Below are 21,991 nucleotides of genomic sequence, written 5' to 3'. Positions count from 1 at the left end.
CATTCAGCGAACACATTTACAGCCCCAAATCGAGTTAGCCCCAACGCCAACGGTTACCAATTAGTCCCGTTCAGATAGAGCTGATATTGTTCGCCAGGGAGCGCCTAAATTCCGCCATATCGCGCAGAACATTATTGCCAATAGTTAATAGCCTATTAGAAGCACATGCGTCGATTCTGATTATTGCAAACATTGCATTTTCCTTCCGGGCTGGCAGAAGGCTGTGTACCTGCTTGATACGAACGATTCGTCCAGCTTGTGGGAGGGGGAAAATTATGTTATCGATGTAATTGTCTGCTGAACCTTTCCCTAATTAGTGCGATCGCATTGCGATAAATTTGCGTTTGCCGATTTTTATCGAGAACATTGGTTGGGCTCGAATGTTCAAATTATTTACGTTTCCTTTGTGGCTGGCGCTAATCGAATATTCCAAAATGTAGCATCCTTCAGTCCGCGAACGATATCGATTCATGAATGCGAATCGAATTTCGAATTGAAGAACGCCATCCTGGCTAATCATTCCTGCGAGTCGTTATTCATTTTATGACAAAATTGATGATGAGCAGCAGCCAAGTTGGAAATTGATATGTTGCGTGTCCTGGCAAACAGGAAGGCCCACTGTTTGGCGTTTGAAATTAGCACTGCGTTTCTAAACGAAATGAAACATAATTCAATTTGTATAATTACAAAGTGTAATTGTTTCCACATGTTGACGCGTTGGACGCTGTTTGCACAGTAATTAGACTTGTCGGAAGCGCTGATCGAATCCGAATCCGAAAAGTGGTCGTTTCGAGTGTCAGTTACATTTTTGGCTTCAATTGATGAGCGGTCCACTTGGTACGTTGTAATTATTTTAATTTAATGATTGGTCACATTAGTGGTTCACTCTGATATTTATTCCAAAGCGTGTTTTTCAAAAATCAATCCTTGCCAATTATGTTTTGAAGAGAATTTTATGTAAATTCTGGCCACGACTACGTGTTGGATGATCCAATGATACCGTTCTGAATCATATTTCGGACAGATTCATATTTCAGACACTCTTAAAAAATAACTTGAAATACTTAATTTTCGGGTGATATTACTAAAGGGTTACGCTGAAGAATCAATTGTGATATTAATTTTATAGTTATATCATAAGGGCATTAAGCATTTCAAGTTTTTTTTAAGAAGTGTCCGAAATATGATTCAGAGCGGTACATTGGCAGCTCTTGTATCGCGTGTGGCTGCTCATCGGACCAAATATTTATTTATCCGTTCAATGAATATATGCTTTATCGCTAAACAATACTTTTCGATAGTCAAAAAAGTCGTATTTTTTTAGTCTTTCCAAAATGAAAAGGCAATGAGAACTGCGCCCCTTTAATTTTGACACATGGCACGAGTCACGCGTGATCTGTCAAAAATGAGGGTTATTCTGATAAGTAATGCACCCACGCTTGTAGAAGACGAGCAAAACAAATATTTCCTTTACTCCCTTCTTGGGTGATTTTTCAATTATTCAAAAAAACTCAAACTTTGACCGCTTTGCGCCACTCTCTTTTAAGTCCGATTGAGATGATATTTTGCATAGGATGTTTTTTCGAGGTGGTGAACATTTTTTATGAGGTAACTTTTAGGGTCGATTTTTTCCCATACACTCATTGGCACCCTAATATATATTCATATAGACCGCATAGGTTAACTAGCAACACCGCTCCAGTGAGAAACAAAAACTCTCTCGTTTTAGCTCTTTTCCCATTCGCTGCTCTCCACGAATGATGAATGATGACGTAATTTGAATGGTGAATGCAATGGTGAATGACGACGTAATTTTTTCTTGTATCATTTATTGCTTTGCACTTGTCTGTGCAGCGGTTTTCGCTATAGTATGCGGTTCAAACTTGTATGCAGGCTTCGAAAATGGTGTGCGATGTTAGGTACCGCTCAGATATGCAATCAACAGGCTTTTTTCCCTCGCTTCGTATAATCATCTAGGCCGTCCGCACACGGGTCAACTGAAAACCGACTTCAACTTGACGAAGGTTGAAAGCATGTGACATCGAATGGGAGTCCGCACACGGGGCAACCAGTTGACAAGGTTGACTCTGCCTGTTGTAAGCAACCTAGCATGTTGAGTTGCCGCTGTTTGAGGTGGACAACATTTTCGTTCAATTTTTGTTTGTGCCATTTTCTGTGTGTTCGTTAAAAAGATGCCAGATTTTTTTTTATCTGTGTAAATTTGGTTTATCAAATGAAAGATGTGTTTACAAAAAATAAAATATGTTTCAAGGATTCATTAATATGTAAAAGCAAATAGAAATGAGTGCTCGTTATGCATTTGTGTTTTACTATATTATTGTATTGATGACAATATGGGAATCAAATGAAAGGGCTTGACTAGGGTTTATTTGTGAAAGATGTTATGATGTTTGATGAACTCTCCCGGTTATAACATTTTCGTACACTCAATAGTATTATACAATTATTTTTGTATTAATGGTGAACAGTAGATCTTGTGGTATACTGAATGTATATAAATGTATTTTGAATTACGATTCGTTCAGAAAAAGTGTAAACTTAGATATGGTTGCAAAAAATATAATATTAGTACGGTTCCTTGCTGTGGTGACTGAGAGCAGTCATTCGATCGCAAATGGTTAATCGACTCATAGAACATATTTTATCTTTTGTAACTACAACTTTTAATTGTTAAAAAATTTTACACATTTTTCTTATGAACAATTTACAACAATTTTTTTTAAATTGATCAAAATTTTAAGTCTGTTTCTGCTCCAATATATTCTATTTCTACATTAACCCCTTCGTGCACGATTTAATTTTCAAAAGAGCGGACCGCTTCGATGGGTCACGTATCGAATTATTTCAATGCTCTGCTAAGCGTCTTAGCGCCTTGTGATATGTAAGCGTACAACGAGAGAGGCTCGATGTTTTACGTGAAAGTGTTAAGTAGGGTAGGGCGGGGCTAGTTGGTCATAGGGGTAAGTTGGTCAGTGACGATATCTTGGACTCCGAGCGTCCAAAAACTGAGCGATGAAAAATAGCGAGTGGCTGATTCAAAAAAATAAGCAAATTGGAAAAACTTTTTATTAAGTAGATTAAAAAATACGGACATGGTTCCGATTTGTGAAGTGGCCGTTTGAAACATCTAGGTTAATCTATTGTATAGTAAGGCCAAAATAATAGAAATTCAATGTCACAATCATTCGAATTTTCGAGCGCAAATGAACTAATGTCTTTTAAAGACAATATGTATCCAGACCGCTTCGTTCGCTGAGAATAAAGCCCTACTTTTTTGATGATATTCTCGGCCAATAGTTAGAATTTCATGGAAATAATATCTTTTTAAAAATCCACGTACGCTATCATACTGAAATGTCTTCACATATTTCATAATGTCTTCAAAATGTCTTCACAAAATCGAATGTCTTCAAAATGAAGACATGTCTTCAAACCTGGCATCTCTGTTTCGCCACAATGTGGAAGAGAGACGAAATCGCTAGAAAAGATTGCCTGACTAATTTTCAACAACGATAATAATTTGAAATTTTCATTAATTTGGTTTTTTACTTGCTACATGATGTTAGTTAACTGTGTTTGTTTTCATTTGATTGATTAATTTATAATGAAGGAAACTTCTAATGGAAAAACGCTTATTTGCTCAAAAATAACATTCCTATTATTGACCAATTTACTCCATGTGTGAGGTTAGTTGGTCAATTTATTCTGAAATATAAAGACGTTGAATAAAAGAAAAATGTCAAATAATTGATTCTCTGATTATTTTTCATTGAAAGGGCAAAAGGTAAGCTTCATTGTGGTACATAACATTCTAACGCAAAACTGCGTACTGCAAAGTTATAACCAAATTTATTCAAAAATGACCAACTAGCCCCGCTCTACCATACGTAAACGATGAAAAAATATCTGTTGATCGGCTCAACGCCTATGTAAAAAATCTAAGGGAATTATTCCCCTAGATGCTTGCCTAGCAAGACTTTTATTTTGTTAATGGGACAAGCCCCTTTGTTTTAACAAATCCCGGCTAGGGCAGCCACAAAACTTCAAATTCAGCCGGCTCCAGTGCGGTCCGTCGAATTGAAGCTTTTGGATTTGGGATTTGTTTGGTTGTATACCTTTTGTGGCGTGGCGCCTCGGTTGCCAACGCTGGTGAGAGGTTTCGGATTTAACGAATTTGCTGGTTTTAAATACAGATATTCACTTGAATCTATTTAAACGAACTAAGTTTATTTTAAATTTAGAATTGGACTACAGAAATGGATTTTTTAATTGAACATATGAATTGAACTACAGAAATGAACTTTTTAATTGAACATATGAATTGAACTACAGAAATGAACTAACTTTGAAATGGACTGACTTAGACTATATATACAATTTTGAAGGAGAAAAACAATCTCCCTTTCCTACTCTTACAGATAACCAACCACGTGGTTATCTGCCCTCGAATTTCTCAGCGTGGGTTTTTTTCCAGCTATTTCCTACTCAGATAACCGAAACACATCGGTTATCTGTATTTACCACATGGAACCTTTTCCACTTGTTTGTGGCCCTATGCTTCTCCCGTCATTCGCGCTTATCTCTGGTGCGCCGAAGAGGACGGGTCCTAAACAAATTAGTGCGCTTCGCGCATGTTTACGCCTATCGTAATCACCACCCTTTGGTGGTCCCTATCGAGTACTCTCGCCTCGTGTTTCACATGTTTGACACCCGAAAGGCGGGTTCAAGTAGATAAGATTGCCAGCCGGGGAATTTTTCTGTTGCGGTTTCCTATCTAAAGGGTGTGTCACATCAAATTGCATCACGGAAAAAATGCTGTAGAAATTCGCCCAGTAGACCGATCCTTTTGAAAATTTTAGACAGTAAAATAAAAACTATTAAACAACTTTTGGCATTTTCTTTTTATTCATACTTCGAGCCCAAGCCCGTATGCTCGCACCTTCCTCTTTACCCCGTCCATAAGGTTCTGTACAACGTCAGGTTGTAGTTTTTTTTTGAACAGAAATCCATTTTCTCTTGAAGTCCGCCTCCGATTTGACAACTTTTGGGTTCTTCCGGAGGGCCTGCTTCATAATCGCCCAATATTTCTCTATTGGGCGAAGCTCCGGCGCGTTGGGCGGGTTCATTTCCTTTGGCACGAAGGTGACCCCGTTGGCTTCGTACCACTCCAACACGTCCTTTGAATAGTGGCACGAAGCGAGATCCGGCCAGAAGATGGTCGGGCCCTCGTGCTGCTTCAATAGTGGTAGTAAGCGTTTCTGTAGGCACTCGTTAAGGTAAACCTGCCCGTTTACCGTGCCGGTCATCACGAAGGGAGCGCTCCGCTTTCCGCAAGAGCAGATCGCTTGCCACACCATGTACTTTTTGGCAAACTTGGATAGTTTCTGCTTGCGAATCTCCTCCGGAACGCTGAATTTGTCCTCTGCGGAGAAGAATAACAGGCCCGGCAGCTGATGAAAGTCCGCTTTGACGTAGGTTTCGTCGTCCATTACCAGGCAATGCGGCTTCGTCAGCATTTCGGTGTACAGCTACGGGGTTGCGTCTTCCCCACCATGTTTTGCCTTTCGTCGCGGTTAGGAGCCTTCTGAACCTTGTATGTACGCAGGCCCTCCCGCTGCTTGGTCCGCTGGACGAATGAACTTGACAAATTCAGCTAATTGGCGACATCCCGGACCGAACTTCTCGGATCACGTCTAAACTGCTTAACTACGCGCTTGTGATCTTTTTCACTGACGGAGCATCCATTTTTGCCATTCTTCACCTTTCGGTCGATGGTTAGGTTCTCGAAGTATCGTTTTAGTACTCTGCTGACCGTGGATTGGACGATTCCCAGCATCTTACCGATGTCCCGATGTGACAACTCCGGATTCTCGAAATGAGTGCACAGGATTAATTCACGACGATCTTTTTCGTTCGACGACATTTTTCCAAATTTACGAAAAATTGACAGTGAAGCATGGCCAACATGATCTATACACTCTTATCTGATTATAAGCGAAAGCTGAAGATATAATTCCTAAAAATTAAATTTCTACAGCGTTTTTTCCGTGATGCAATTTGATGTGATACACCCTTTAAGCCGCTTGAGTATATTTTCCCCCGGAGGGTCTTATCTCATACAGACCCAGGCGTAGTCAAAACATATGCTCGCCTAAATCTGTTTACAAATTATTATCTCTTTTGGCTGGCATCAAGTATTTGATTTAATTTAATTGCGCCAAATGCGCTGCAATATCAAAATTTACTTGCGCCTGGAAGCGCTCCTATCTTTTTATTATTTTCAATTTTACTGGGTCCGTAACAGCCTATAAGGCTAATGTAATTGTGTGGCACGGAGTGAAGTACATGAGGTAGTGTGCTATGTGCTGACCATATACGGCAACCCTGCGCGTTGGCTGTAAACATCAATGCCCACTTCTCGAGGTGATCGCAGCGACCCACGTTATTTCGTCTTTGTAGGGTCCTGCTACCTCTATACAGTAACACTTTGCGTAATGGATTCAATCAGTAAATGATGCATACATAACTGAGAGAGAATACCTTGGATGAGCGGAAGAGAAGACGACATGGAAACATAAAGATCAGTTCGGCAGCGACAGTGAGTGTGATAATCAGCGTTTGAAGGCTGGTGAATTAATTGTCTAATAAAAGTCGTTGGCAAATAATAGACTGTGTGTATTAATTTGAAAATAGAAAACCTTATATCCTGGCGAGGATAAAGGTGAGTGCTTCATCAATTACGGAAAATCGGATGATTTAGATTTCAATGAATTTGGCAAAGAAATTTAAAGAAAAAAAATGACGTCGGTCGGATGAAGTGCTTTTTATTGCAAAGCGCACTATAGTGTATTTCGCTTTAAAAAAAGGAAATGGCTCACTATAGTGTATTTTGTTAAAAAAAAGATAAATGCCTAACTAAAGAGTATTTTGTAGCTAGAAATAGAAATGTGTTGGTGTGTGAATTTGGCACGAAATGAAAATTGTGGGAAAGAAGCTATTTATATTTAATACATAATAATGGCGGATTCATTTATTCAACTTTGTTATTGATAGCATCATTCTACACCATTTCTTGGAACAATTATTTTTTTTACATACATATGCTTACAAATAAAATTTTACGATGAACTTTGTTTTATGAGTGTTTACAAGTAGTAAACAGAATTTTGAGCCAGAAGCGTGCTGATGAGAAAAGCGTTAATACTATTGGAAGTCATTGGAATTCATTATTTCAGTAGCTAAGGAGTGTGAACCAGTAGCGATCAGTTGATGTATTTGAAGGTTGGACCAGTAGCGTCCAGAGAATATTATTGGATAGTGTTTTTTTTTGTAACCGTAACATACGAAGAAAATCTTGAATTGCGGAGAGATTAGGCAGTAGCATTCAAGTCAGTTTATTTTGGTACAGGAAACATTTTGTCGGCTATTGAAATAAATATGTTTTTGTTGTTGTTATCGACAATTACAGCACAGTTGGAAAATAAATTATGCACAATTATTTCTACCGAACAATACCGTTCTGAATCATATTTCGGACGTTTAAGGCATATGATGCAGAAAACAGATCTAAACTTTATGCACAGGTATTATTTGGTTGATATTATTAATAAATTAGTTCAATATGCTTTTAAGCTTACTACTTTGGTACCTATATGATTGAAAACATAAAAAAAATCATCGAATAAAATGCTTTTCAAATGAAGCGAATAAGAATCAAACTTCGGACACTAAATCAAATTTCGGACACTTTATTTTGTAATTTTTTTAACGAAAATTACATTACACTTGATTATATTTTATAGTCAACTGCGAAATACTTACCAAGCAATCACAGTAAACTGTTAACACAATGATGAGAACTGAAGAAACACGGGAGAAATTTAAATATTTATGAACGGGTAAATTCTACGTGCTCACGCTAAGAAAACATCAAACACAAACGAAAATGAGTAGTGTTGTAAGATTTCTGCCGATTCTGTTATAATTTAAATGTAGTTCTCATGTGAAATGAACTAGGAAATTTTATATTTTGAAATATAACGAAGGCTTCATCCGATACGATTGCATTTTTGTATGCCAAAATGAATGCAAACTAGATACTTGTTTGACACTTAATTAAATTTTGTTTCTGTATAGAAGTGAGTATATAATATATTTCTATATGTTGTTTCTGTATAGAATTGAGACAAATTTCATGTTATCGTTGTGAGAGTATTGAAAAGAGCAAATTACCACAAGCATGGGAGGAGTGGAAAGGTTGCGTTGAATTTTATTTTGAGCCACTGTATAAAGAATCAGCGGGAAATGAAGGCAAAACTTTAGCATTTTGGAGGTATTGATCTGCAGCGAATCTTCAGGAGTTTGCCGGATCATGATAAAATACCGGTTATTCCATTAGAACCAAGAGTCTACGATATGGCGATCGAACTACACCATGCATATTTTCAAGCGGGCGTCAATATATTATCGAAAGAAGGAAGCTTCGACAAACGAGACAGGAGGAGGGTGAGAGATTTTCGCATCTTGTGGTACGTTTGAGACAACAAGCGAAGAATTCTGGATTTGAAAAAAATTCCACTGATGTTAGCGAAATTTTGAGAGAGATGTATTTAATTGATGTGATAGTAGAAAATTGTCGTTCGGACGAGTTGAGGAAAAGTATCCTGAAACGAGATCGCTCGTTGCGTGAAATTGAAGAGCTGCTTTCTGGGTGTAAGGGAGCATTTTGGTACCTGGACGAATTCATTGTGGAAGGCAAAAACAAAGTAGTTCATGACAGAAATTTGGAAAAGGTAGAATGATTGAAATTTGTTTGAGATTTCTTTTGGCGTGTAGGAGGCGGAGTTCTTAGGACATCGTATCTCTACCGAGGGGATTAGCCCATCAATAATAAAATTCAACGCAGTCTTGTCGTTTCGTTCACCATCATCAGAGTTTGAAGTAAGGAGCTTTTTGGGGTTGGCGAATTACATTAACAAATTCATCCCGGATTTGGCAAACATTGCGCAACCACTACGAGAGCTAACGAGGAAAGAGGTTAGATTTGAATGGGGATCCATTCAGGACACTTCATTTCAAATGATCAAAAAATCTCTTGGAAGTGTTGCTGATCTTGGATTTTTTTTACCCCGGGGATCGAACAACAGTTATGGCGGATGCAAGTCCTCATGGTCTGGGTGATGTACTGATACAAACCAATTTTGAATGTGAATATCGTATAATCTCTCATGCCTCCAAATCACTAACTGATACAGAGCGTCGTTACTGTCAAACGGAGAAAGAGGCGCTAGCATTAGTATGCAGTGTAGAACGATTCAGAATGTACCTATGTACCTGGTAGATAATTCAATTTAATAACTGACTGTGAAGCACTAGAATACTTGTTCACGCCTCGATCGAAGCCATGTGCAAGGATTGAGAGATGGGTACTTCGCTTGCAATCGTTCGATTACCAGATTATGCATGTACCAGGGAGTCGAAATATCGCTGATGCTTCATCACGCTTACCAACGTTGAAACCTGAGTCCTTTGTTCCAGAAGAAGAAATTTTCATTAAAGAAGTAGCCATGTTAGCCGCAAATGCATCAACCTTGAAGTGGGAAGAAAACGAGAAAGAAAGTAGTATGGATCTGGAAATAGCAGAAGTCGTATGCAAGATTCAAAGTCATCAAGACTTGCCGCTGGCATACAAAGTGATTGTTCTGTGAATGATGTGCTCTTGCGTGTCGATCGAATTGTTATACCAGAAAAACTCCGAGATCAAGTTCTTCAATTAGCTCATGAGGGACACCCTGGAATGCGGCTAATGAAAAGTTATCTTAGAACTAACGTATGGTGGCCGAAAATGGATCAGCAGGTAGAACGCTTTGTTGAACAAGGCAAAGGATGTATGCTTGTTTCTGCACCAAACGCGCCAGAGCCAATAATCAGAAGAGAACTGCCTGATCATCCTTGGATGGATATAGCTACTAATTTCTTAGGTCCGCTTCCAGATGGCGAGTATTTGCTAGTGGTGGTAGACTACTATAGTCGGTATATGGAAGTTGTGGAGATGCATTCGATAACGACAGTCGATACGATTTCAGAATTAGCGGTAATAGTTAGTCGATATGGGCTTCCTGTCTCGTTGCGGGTAGATAATGGACCGCAGTTTAGCGAAAAATGCTTGGAATTTCGGGATTTCTGCGAAGCAAATGGAATAAAACTGGTCAACACAATTCCATTCTGGCCAGCGATGAATGGAGAAGTAGAAAGACAAAATCGATCGTTGCTTAAAATACCGAAAATAGCTCAAGAGCTTGGAAAAATTTGGCGCGAATAAATGCGTAAGTATCTCCTGACATATCATTCTACTAATCACTCCACAACTGGAGAATTAATTTTTGGTTGAAAAAATCGAACGAAGCTGCCGCAAGTACCTGTAGGAATAATGGAAGATGGATAGATCAGAGATCGTGATAAAGTAGCGAAAGAAAAAGGTAAAGTTTACACAGACATCAAAAGAAGAGCCAAAGAAAGTGATATTGAAGTAGGAGACCAAGTTCTTACAAAAAGATTGAGCGAAGATAACAAGTTGGACACACATTTTGCGCCTGAAGAGTTCAAGGTGCTTAGGAAACAAGGTGGAGGCGTAATCATAGAGTCGAAGAAATCTGGAAAGAAATTTCGACGAATCTTAAAAGTATGAACCACTCTGCGAACCAATTCAACAGGTGGAGGAAGATAAAACTCAGCACAATCAGCATAATAAGAGCGAACCATCACGATACAAGGATTTCATAGCACACTTAACTTATTAAAGTTAGAGGGGTTGTAGGGTCCTGCTACCTCTATACAGTACACTTTGCGTAATGGATTCAATCAGTAAATGATGCATACCTTACTGAGAGAGAATACCTTGGGCGGAAGATGAGCGGAAGAGAAGACGACGTGGAAACATAAAGATCAGTTCGGCAGCGACAGTGAGTGTGATAAGCAGCGTTAGAAAGCTGGTGAATTAATTGTCTAATAAAAGTCGTTGGCAAATAAAAGACTGTGTGTATTAATTTAAAAATAGAAAACCGTATAGTCCTCTTTAAAGGCGGAATTCCATCTATTCGGCTTGCAACATGCTACAGGTTAATGTTCTTGCTTACTGAAGTGTATTTTTTACGACACAATTGATCTTGTCGTGCAATGTTGGCCTTATTCAATGGCCTGCGCATCGATGCGGCGTGTGTAGCACGACATGTTGGATAATTTATTGACGATTATCATAATTCACCACAACAATGGAACAACAAAACATTTGTTCATAAAAACAACAACATCAGAACAGATATGTTGGAGCAGTGAGCGATCACATACTTCTGTGTAGTGGTTGAGGTGGAAACAAAATAAAAAATTGCGCAAGTATCATATCCATTGTTGTTTACCCTTGAATTGTAGCATGCATCAAATAGAATAGATATATAGGAATGCCGCCTTAACTCTTCAACCGTCAAGCAGGTAAGACGTGTGGAAACCCAGTTTGACTACCCCTTTTCCCCAACGTTAGTTCGGGACTGCACAGTAATGCATCAACTTCAACTTCAACGACTCGTTTATAATAATTCTGATAATGCTGGACCTGTCCAATGCCATCAGGAGAAAACATAAAACCATTCTACCGCTTACTCTAACGGTTTAATGTTTGCCCCAGAAAGAATGGCAAGCAATTGAAGAGAGCGTATTTTTTGGGAAAAAATATCAATAACTTTGAGTGAAGTTGAGTTCTGCGTCACAAAATGTTAGTATGTTCTAAAAATCTTTCGAAGACAGTTTGTATGTAGAATTTAAAATATAAAAGTTAGAGCAAAAAAAAAACCGTTGAGCTGAGAGCTCTATCATATGTAACAACTTTGTCGAAGACAGTTTTTGTCTAGAAAATAACCGTCGAGCTCTTAATGCTAATTTCCACTTAAATGCATCTCCTGAACCAATGTGCAGTGTTGCGTGTTACGTCAACTATGCCATTACGGACAGTGCAGTGATTTCAAATAAATCATGAAAAGGACTTATTCCTCACCCAGCCAAGATTGATTACGACCTAATTGATCTTGACTGCCGTAACGGAAGCTTCGCTGGAACGCTTTGCTTATTCCTCCGAATAACTTCGGATTCCCGGAACACGGAACACCGAAGGATCATCTTTCCTCATTTCGTTTTTGCACTCATGCACATAACCCCAACCTAGGGGGCGGTGAGATGAAAGCTCGGTGTCAGTTCCTGGGAAGAACAGAACAACCAGAGAATCGTACCTTTCCGAGCCCCGTGAAACTTGATTTGGACTCACCTTTCCAACCTTGTCTTCGAAATTGAATTAATTGGTTCGTGAGCGTACAAAATTTGCGAAATCCAAGTTTATTCCCGGCGGGTGTGTACGTGGTCCTTGAGCCTCAAGCACACGTACACGGGCGAGTGTGTATGTGTGAAATTCGAAATAAAGTTTGGCAGTTGTAGCTGGGTTGGTTGGAATGAACTTCGACTTCGGCACTCGCAGGAAAAGACAATTATTTAATTTTGTCGATAATTCAACCGCAAAACACACGTGAAATGTGTAGTCCGCTTTCATTGCTGCCGAGGAGTGCCAGTTTCCGTTTCCACTTACTATTTCCAGCACAAAAGTTAGTCCTGTGAAGTGGAACATATTGAACATTGGCTCGATGTAATTTGTTTAAAGTTGTCTTCAATCGTCCGATTTCGCCCCGCCCCGGGTGGGAGTATCGATCTGCGGACGCAAATTTAATTGTGTATCTGTCTGTCTATCTGTCTTCCCTGTTCGCAGTGGCATCCTTCGGAGTTCCATCAAAGCTAATGACGCTTGTAATCTGATTTCGGACGGTTTCGCCCGTCGCTAATGGTGCTCTCGTTTGTGTTCGGGGAGCGAACATTAGGACAACTTTTGGCCCCAAAGCATGTTCGGTATGTTCGGGAGGAAGTAATTAAATCTTCACGGAATGAAACGCCTCCACCAATAGCTTCGAGGACGAGAACGGAAACTTTTGCAATTCGAACGAAAGTTCACAGCAGCACTGGAGCTACCTCAATGAGTACAACGTTTTGTGTGTGCGTCAAACGTTCAAAATTATTCCACCGAATCTTTAAACATGACGATGCTGTTCATTCCATCATTACAGAATTGCCACCATCCTCGGGACACAATAGCATTAGATGACAATAGATCTGCGACAAAATGGAGGGAGAGGGCGCGAAACGTGTATGCGTGACAGTCACAGATGAGAACATTCTCATCGACGGGTGGAAAACAAATGCGTGGCGCACTGTCATTCCTCATTAATCATTGTGCGATTCTCGGGATCGACAGAGGCTGCGAATGGGTTGCAAATGGATGGCTGACACGTAGGGAATCGCTCCGTGTTGGTCCCGGTTTGCAGGGTGAAGGCGGAAGGGCGGACAGTAAACGTGACAACAGATGATGATAGCGCAAATACGACCCTAAATTGACACGATTTGTTTGTTTGGCGTAAACAAATCAATCGAATTAGCCCTTTCACAGTAATTAATATTCTTTCATAACGCACATCGCGGCCTTCCGATGTGAGCGGAATGTGAGCCGTTATCGCAATAAAATGAAAGCGACTGTTGGATGGATCAATAGATAAAATAAAGTGAGTGACTAACCTTCAATGAAACACAGCTCGCAGATCTTTGAATATCTTTGTTGGTGGTGCGTTTATTTAACTTCTAGAGTTGCACATATCTTTAGTGCCCTCCAGAGACTCATTCGCAACATGAGAAATTCGAATGGCTATAAATTTCCAATGGTTCGATGTCTTGTCTGCGAGGAGTTTCTTTCGTTGCAAGAAAAAGGTTTACTTTCTCAACATTTGTAAAACGTATCATTTGGATGTGTTATGAGCATTTTTCATGGCCGATTAGGGAAAATCTTTATGCTGGTGGACAGACATTTTTATCGCACGTGTACTGCCAATACGTATAATGTTTGGATCATAAGGGTAATCGTGGGACGCGAAAGTTTATCTTACACGGTACAGACATTTTCATTGTGAACTTGAAACGATTAACAAAAAAAAAGACTGAAAAGATGACAAAAAAGGGAATTTTTGACGTAGAACTACGTCTTTCAGGGAGGGTGCCAAATCAGAAAACAGGTCACGTTTTAATGAAATAAAGTTAACTTTAATAACTATTTTCACTGTGAACGAATTCTCGTGATTTGCATATTTGCAAGATTTTCATTCATGGAAACTGGAAGAACTTCCTTCTTTCCCATACATTTTTTCTCCCGATTTGTTTGCTAACCCTACCCGTATTTTCGAATGCTTATAACTCGAACATTTTTTATCAGATCGGAAAGATGTTTGCATCAATTGATAGGAAATATTTCTGAGCGTCTAGCACAATTGATTAAATGTAATTTTTCATGAGACGAACATTTTAATAACTGTAAAATGTCAAGCGTTATCTAAACCCCTAACTGCCAAGTTTTGATTGGCCCGATTTTCGGTTTCCCCAACACAGACTTCAAAATCGATGTACCTGTGGAAATCCGCTTTGCAAATATACATGCAAGTCGGGGGTATTTTTCCCCATTGAACTGTGTTTCCCTAACACGGACTCCAAAATTAATGTGCCTGGGGGAATCCGCTTTGAAAATACATACAAGTCGGGGTATTTTATGGTGTTAAGTACTTTTGTACTCGCTTGTCGTTGTGCAGACCGGAATGTTTCCATAAAACGTACTTTTAAACTGAGAAGCCTGAGAAAATCGTCATTTCAGATACTAGAGGAGAATGAACTTTCGCGGTTCGAGAACTACGTAAACATGAGATCTGCAATAATGTCAGAGGGAAATGTAAAATACAATGATCGTTTGACAATTCTTCCGTTCACATATTTTGGTAGTCCTAGGCATCATATCAAACATAAAAGAACGTTCATGAAATTTATTTGAAACGAAGAACATAATCTATTACAAAAATTTCGATGCATTCTAAAATAATATTCGAAGTGGTAAACAAGTGGATTGCATAATATAATTGCGTAGTTCTACGTCGAAAAAATGCGATCGTGTCCTAGATACAACCCCTTACAATTTTTTAATAATGTTTAATGGTAACTTGCTGACCCGGCGAACTTCGTCCCGCCCAAAATTTATTTTTCATTATCACATCCACGTTTTCTTACCAAGCACATGTTCATGGGTCCAATCGCAGAACTGTTCATTGATTGATCTTCTAATCTACACCCAAACAGGCGTTGGCAGAAAACATTTCATCTTTGGCAGAAAAGATGCCATTTTCGTGTGCATGAGAGTCAAATGCGCAAATAATGAGCTATTTTAAAAGCTTAAAAATGGTTTGTATGTATGCGAGCAGACATCTCTTTCTGTTTTCTTTTCTCTTTTCATTTGAGGGGCTTAGTATGAAAGGGGTGTAAGTGATTTGATCGATTTCTCTTCATCGACTCTCTCTTTTGGTCATAACTTAGCTTCAAATACATTCCCAGCTGTATTTGACAATATGGAAGATAGGCCAGAACCTCGTCTATCGGATTCTATAGCAAACCTAAATTGGAACGTTTTTGCAGTTGAGTTATTAACTAAATAAGAAGTTGACGAAGAGAAATGGATCAAGTCACTTACACCCCTTGCATTCTGAGCCCCTCATTTGGGATTGTGCAAAAAAAATCCATACGACGTCAATGGGGATTGAACCAAGGCCGGCTGGAATGGAAAGTTACTTTACACGACCCCGCTATCCGTATAGCTACCAGCGCTATTATAAAGGAGCGTGATAATATTTCACCTCATCATAAAATGAAGTTGGAATGTGTTTTCTAAGACGATAAAGAGGAACATGAACGAGAATATATCTTTCTCTGTCTGGGCCGTGTATTTGGCAAACTATACGAAAAGGTTTCATATGCTTTCATTTAAATGTGTCTCCTGTTTCGCTCCCTCATATTGGCTCTAGCATATATATTATATAAATGGTATACATGTATTGGGGAGTAGAACATTTTATGTAATCTTTCAGCTCATTTAATGTAATAAATCGGGATGCCAGAACATGTGCTAAAAATTTGGTGTACCCTTTGAAATTATTTTTTACTATAAAATTCCTAGTACTACCAAAACTCGTCATCATAATATCAGATTATTTTCAGACACAATTATCGCTCAAGATTTCTCAACCACTTGCAAATAACATGTTTCTCCATTACATGGAATAAATGTTTAATACAGAAAATATGATAGAACAAAGACAGCCCTAAATCGGACAATTCCTTCCTCGAATTTTGCTCTTATCAACATATTCGGCAATCCATTTTTATTTAACAGTTCGGCTGAAAAGTTGAAAAGGTTGACGTCTAGATGGCGCCTCATGCAAAAATCTACTTGACTATCACGAAGCACCATTTTTCAATGGATACGTGTCAAAATTTGACAGCAATCGGTCGATTGGTTAGTGAGTTACAGCATTGAGAGGGAAGCAACTTTTGTTATTGTTAAAAAAATGGAAAAATCCGAATTTCGTGTATTGATAAAGCATTGCTTATTGATTGGAAAAAAAAATACAGTGCAAACCAAAGCATGGCTTGACAAACGTTATCCGGACTCTGCTCCAGCAGATAGCTTTTCATCAACACCAATGTACAGTCAGAAGTGCAATGAAATACAGGTCGGACTCGATTATCAGGAGTATTGTTTTTTTTCACTCCGGATAATCGAGTCGTAAAAAAACAATTTTCTCTCGGTAAACGTATTATAACTATGATTCCCACTTATTTATTAAACGGTTTTATCTAGGTTGACCCGCTTGTATGTTTGTGACTTTGTAACTTTGTATGAAGCGCTGTACCACATTAATAGAAATTTAACCCCCTTCCTGTTGACCGAATGATCTGAAATTTAGATCACATCTTTATCTCTGGTGTCATTATAAAACTGCGGCCGCTACAAAATGGCGGATTTAATATGTTCTCAAAACCCCATCAATATGGGTACCGAATGAAAGGGCTTGACCAGTAGAACACAGTTATTTATGTAAAATGTAAAGCCAAGATGGCGGTCGCTACAAAATGACGGATTACATATTTTCTCAGAACCGTCTCAATTTGGGTATCAAAAGAAAGGGTTTGACTAGTAGAAAACAGTTATCTATGAAAAATGTAAATCCAAGATGGCGGCCGCTACAAAATGGTGGATTACATATTTTCTCAGAACCCCATCAATATATATATCAAACTAGCTGACCCGGCAAACGTTGTTCTGCCATATAATGTATTTCTGGAGAATATTTTGGTTGGTAAAAATAACGAATATATTTCAAGAGAGTTTGTATGTTATCGTTCAGATCTGTAAAATTGATCTAAATGATAATTTTCACAGCGAAACATACATATGCGTACCTCTTATTTTCGAATTTTCGAATGTGCATAGTAATTTTTTTCGATTTTTTCCAATCATCTCAAATATTTTCCAAAGTACTCTATCATTTTAATTTGGGTGAAGACAAACTCACAAAATATATGGACGACGTAGATCTGATTAGGTGCTCCCTTGGCCGAGTGGTTAGCGTCATAACTAACATGCCGGGTGTTCGGGTTCGATTCCCGTTCTGGTCGGGGGAATTTTTCGTCAAAGAAATTTCCTCCGAGCTTGTCACTCAGAAGGCATTCAAGGCGTGTTATTTGGCATAGAAATCTCAACTAAGTACTAATAAAAATGACGCAAGTAATACTACGTTGAGACGGCGAAGTTCCTCTAGGAACGTTAGTGCCATTGAAGAAGAAGAAGAAGAAGAAGAAGTCGTTCTCCCGTGATGATGTGTTTCACGTATGTGGGAAAAACTCTTTTTTATACATAAAGATCAAAGTGGTTGACTAGTAGAATACAGTTATTTATGAAAAATGCAAATCCAAAATGGCCGTCACCACGAAATGGCGCCATATATTTTTTTTTCAAAACCTCTTCAATATGGGTATCGAAAGGAAGTTCTCGACTAGTAGAACATAGCAGATCATGAAAAGCAGTCCCCAAACAACTAATTACTTTTTGAATGGTTTCATTCAGCTTGACCTGTTGTTTGAATGTTTTGTAGAGTTGTCCCACATTAATAGAAAATTGAACCCGTTCCTGTTGACTGATTGATTTGAAATTTGAAAGACACCTTTAATTCTACTGTTATTATCAAACTACATATTCCATGATCTTGAAAAATTCAATTTGTCCATCACTAAAAAATGGCTGAATGACTTGACATGGAAAACACGAAACATAATGAACCACATAAATTCAAAAAAGGTCGCCGCCACTAAATGGTCGACTATGATTTTTTTTTGCAATTCCCTCGATATCGGTATCAAATGAAATGATTTGATTAATAGAATATAGTACATCATGAAAATATTCCGAAGAAAATTAGGTAAGAAATAAACGTTGGATTTCCATTATCCACAGTTGGTTGTTTCATCATATATCCCACGATTTGATTTTAGTCTCATCATTGCCCTAGAATCTAGGGACTAGATTAATGAAGGAACGGATGTAATAACTACTAACTGCTATATGCCTAATTATTTTCTAGATTTTAGTACATTAAACCGTTTAACTTAAAAAGTTTTTTCTACTTGTTTTATTTTCTAGTTTTAAGTATGTTATATGTATCATTAATATATATCACTACAAGAATACCATTCAACTTTTTTTTAATTTTTTTTCTTACCATACTTTTTTCGGAATATTTTCATGATGTACTGTATTCTATTAGTCAAATAATTTCATTTGATACCAATATTGATGGGATTGAAAAAAATACATAGTCGACCATTTTGTGGCGGCGACCTTTTCAAATTTATGTTGTTCATAATATAGTGCATTCTTCAAGTCTAGCCGTTCTGCCATTTTTTTGCGGCGGCCAAATTGAATTTTTCATGATCATGGGATACGCAGTTTTATAATTTTTATAATGACAGTAGAATCAAAGGTATGTTCCAAATTTCAGATCAATCAGTGATAAGGAACGGGGTCAGATTTCAATTAATGTGGTATAACCCTACAAACACTCTACATACACATACACATACATACAAACAAGGCAAAGTAGTAATACCCATGATACCCATATTGATGTGGCTCTGTGAAAATAATCCGAAAGTAATCCGCCATTTTGTAGTGGCCGCCATCTTAGATTTACATTTTTAATAAATAACTGTGTTTTACTAGTCAAGCCCTTTCATTGGATACCCATATTGATGTGGTTGTTAAAAAAATTTATATATGGCGCCATTTTGTGGTGGCGGCCATCTTAGATTTACATTTTTCATAAACAACTGTGTTCTACAAGTCAAGCCCTTTCATTTGATACCCATATTGATGGGGTTCTGTGAAAATATGTAATCTGCCATTTTGTAGTGACCGCCATCGAGTAATTCCAAATGAAATCGACAAATGACAAAACATGAGTATTTTTGATTCGATTGAAAGTGTGTGTTCCGTTTGGGTTAGAGGAAATATGAGTTTTCCACAGCAATTGGGAATTTTTTGACTCAAGCGTAACTTTTGAAAAGGGCGTATCGATTTGAGTAAGAGAAATCTTTGATAATTTATATCTCAAAAACTATGAGTCGTACTGAAATAGTGTGTTAGAAAGAGTTATAGAGTATTGATGGTTGAATATGAAAATATAGAAAAAAAAATTAGTACTCTTTTTTTATTTACAAAATAAAAATTCAATTTGCAAAATCCAAAATACATATTTTTTTTTAATGTTTTCATACAAAATAGAAGTCATGCAGAAAATTTAAAAAATGGGCCAAAGATGGTAAAACTATTTTTGACGAACTTTGCGGAACATCGAATTTTTAGGAATTTTCGAAACATCAAATTTTTGTATGTAATCATTTTTAGCCACAAATTATGAATACTGATGTGATTTAAAACAAAAAAGGTTATTATCAATCTCCTTCTAAATGTAACCATTCTCGAAATATCTAAAAAAATATTTCTAATTTATTGTCTTTTTTATAGTAAATAATCCCTTTTAATATGTTTGTCGTGTTATACCGTCATGTTCATGAAATTTTATGAATTCGCTTATAATTTCCAACTGCTTTTCCAAATACATCATCATGGTTCATTTTTTGACTCAAGCGTAACTTTTGAAAAGCGCGTATCGATTTGAGTAAGAGAAATCTGTGATAATTTATATCTCAAAAACTATGAGTCGTACCGAAATAGTGTGTTAGAAAGAGTTATAGGGTATTGTTGGCTTAATTTGAAAAAAGTATACACTGAGAAGAAAAATTAGTACTCTTTTTTTTATTTACAAAAAAAAAATTAATTTGCGATATCAAAAAATATGTATTTTTTATATATTTTTAAAATTTTTTCATATAAAATAGAAGTCATGTAGAAAATTTAAAAAATGGGCCCAAGATGGTAAAACTATTTTTGACAAACTTTGTGGAACATCGAATTTTTAGGAATTTTCGAAACTTCGAATTTTTGTATGTTAGCAATCATTCTTAGCCACAAATTATGAATTCTGATGTAATTTAAAACAAAAACCATAACGATGTATTTGGGAAAGCTGTTGGAAATTATAAGCGAATTCATAAAATCTCATGTACATGATGGTATAACACGACACACATATTTAAAGGGCCTATTTACTATTAAAAAGACAATAAATTACAAATATTTTTTTTAATATCTCGATAATGGCTACATTTAGAAGGAGATTGATAATATTCTGTTTTGCTTTAAATAACATCAGGATTAATTATTTGTGATTAATAATGACTGCTAACATACAAAAACTCGAAGTTTCGAAAATTCCTAAAAATTCGATGTTCCACAAATTTTGTCAAAAATAGTTTTACCATCTTGGGCCCATTTTTTAAATTTTCTACATGACTTCTATTTTATATGAAGAAATTGAAAAAAAAATATAAAAAATACATATTTTGTGATATCGCAAATTAAAATTTTATTTTGTAAATAAAAAAAAAAGTACTAATTTTTCTTCTCAGTGTATATTTTTTTCAAATTAGGCCAACAATACTCTATAACTCTTTCTAACACACTATTTCGGTACGACTCATATTTTTTGGAGATATAAATTATCAAAGATTTCTCTCACTCAAATCGATACGCCCTTTTCAAAAGTTACGCTTGAGTCAAAAAATGAACCATGATGATGTATTTCGAAAAGTTGTTGGAAATTATAAGCAAATTCATAAAATCTCATGAACATGATGGTATAACACGACAAACATATTAAAAGGGATTATTTACTATAAAAAAGACAATAAATTAGAAATATTTTTTTAAATATTTCGAGAATGGTTACATTTAGAAGGAGATTGATAATAACCTTTTTTGTTTTAAATCACATCAGGATTCATAATTTGTGGCTAAAAATGATTGTGAACATACAAAAATTCGAAGTTTCGAAAATTCCTAAAAATTCGATGTTCCAAGTCAAAAATAGTTTTACCATCTTGGGCCCATTTTTAAATAAAAATTCTGTATGACTTCTATTTTGTATGAAAAATTTTTAAAAAAATTAGAAAATAAAATACATTATTGATGTTGCAAATTGAATTTTTATTTTGTAAATAAAAAAAGAGTACTAATTTTTTTTTCTCAGTGTACATTTTATTCATATTCAACCATCTATATACTCTATAACTCTTTCTAAGACACTATTTCAGTACGACTCATAGTTTTTGAGATATAAATTATCAAAGATTTCTCTTACTCAAATCGATACGCCCTTTTCAAAAGTTACGCTTGAGTCAGAAAATTCCCAAACGGAATACACACTTTTATTAGAATCAAAAATACAAGTTTTTAAAATCTGCATTTTTAGGACGATTTCATTTGGAATTGCTGCATCTTGGATTTGCATTTTTCATAAATAACTGTGTTCTACTAGTCAAGCTAGTCAAGACCACATTA

This window comes from Toxorhynchites rutilus, chromosome 2 (genome assembly GCF_029784135.1).
Source record: "Toxorhynchites rutilus septentrionalis strain SRP chromosome 2, ASM2978413v1, whole genome shotgun sequence".
Lineage (NCBI taxonomy): Eukaryota > Metazoa > Arthropoda > Insecta > Diptera > Culicidae > Toxorhynchites > Toxorhynchites rutilus.
The sequence above is the reverse complement of the archived record's forward strand: the minus strand, read 5'-3'. Positions refer to the sequence as shown.